Source organism: Aplysia californica, unplaced genomic scaffold, assembly GCF_000002075.1.
Source record: "Aplysia californica isolate F4 #8 unplaced genomic scaffold, AplCal3.0 scaffold00417, whole genome shotgun sequence".
NCBI lineage: Eukaryota > Metazoa > Mollusca > Gastropoda > Aplysiida > Aplysiidae > Aplysia > Aplysia californica.
Window position 1 is genome coordinate 666866 of NW_004797687.1, and position 1474 is coordinate 668339.

General features: G+C 42.5%; 1 protein-coding gene across 1 annotated transcript in view; it reads right to left on the reverse strand.

Moving 5' to 3' along the window:
* Positions 1–1474, reverse strand: part of LOC106012570 — a gene marked incomplete at its 3' end in the record, with an annotated part of 14952 nt that overhangs the window by 272 nt on the left and 13206 nt on the right.

Consider the following 1474-nt stretch of genomic DNA (forward strand, 5'->3'; position numbering starts at 1 on the left):
GGGTGGGGTGGTGTTTGGGTGTGGGGGATGGAGGGGGTGGGATGGTGTTTTGGTGTGGGGGATTAAGGGGGAGTAATTCTATCAACATTGTTCCGCCCACTGGACTATTATCATCCAGTTTTTTTCCTCTTCTTTTCCTTTGACTCACCTCCTATAATTATATATCTAATATGTATATATTATCTAAAAACTCATTTTTTGCTGGATTTTTTCCTAAAACGTTAATAATAAGCACACAAAAATGTAAATTTTCAGTTTCCAAGGGCATGCAAGCTGTGGAACTTAGCAAACTTTGGCGGCGATTTTCTCGCTAGTTCTTACCTCTGACACCAGGCAACCCCAACTCCTTCCATTGCAAATATCTCAATTTCTTTCCAAGATAGATGGGTATTGTTATATGTAAGACAGACACATAGACAAGCTTTACAGCTTATCTCGCTTATCAGTTAATCAAATTTTACCAAATTTCACACATAATATGACAAGCAACTATACATAATGGCGTCGGTGGCTTAGTGGTCAGGATCTCGGGCTCGCAACCGTAAGGTCGTGGGTTCGAATCCCATCAGGGACCCGACGTTGTGTCCTTGGGAAAGGCCCTTTGCACAAATTTTCCTCACTTCACCCAGGTGGGAATGTGTACCCGGCTATAGACAGTGAACGATCTTGTCAGTTTGATAGCGTTTGAGCGCGTGAAGTCCTCAGCTTGCACTCTATGCTTCCGCAGAAGCCGAGAATGTTTCTGAGTGTTCTCAGTGGGTCTGCTGGGGGTAATAATAGCTGTAAAGCGTATAGAACATGCAAGAGCATGGATATGCGCTATATAAATGCAATTATTATTATTACTATTTATTGAGAAAATCTTTCACTTTGGCAGCCTAAAACTTCCCTACCGTTTAACATTCGTGAAAATAATAGTGGTTCAGAATCATTCAAAGAGAGCACAGTTTTATTGATGAGTCTGAAGTCACTGTAGTTTAATTTTCAGTTTTTCATTAGTTTTCATCTTGGGAAACTTCGTGAGGTTTCCGTTCACTAGCCGTGCACATTACTGATTCCACACCTTTGAATTTCTGGAGTGTACAACCGCGAAAGCCGAATAGAGAATCAATCTGTACATTTCTATGTGGGTGGTTGGCGGGTGCTCTGGTGTGGTTTGCTTCTTTTTTTCCTATCGAACATCTATCGTCCTTATCTCCCATTCTTATTTTTTATGTCTTTTTACTTTCCTTCCTTCCTCTGCCTGGCCTCCGTTAGGAGACGTCCACAGTACATCCTGTTTGTTTTTGTAAAGTGCTTTACGGCGCTCGCAACTGCATAAGGTCATATAAGCGTGCGGGACACACCTAATATTTTCAGTTGGTAGGAAATTTGGAACTTTGCCCGGGTGGCGGCCGAAGCCTACTCTTATCGATTTTAGACCACCAAGGGATCTTTAACGTGCGCAACTTGCACACGGGCCCTCCGAGATTTT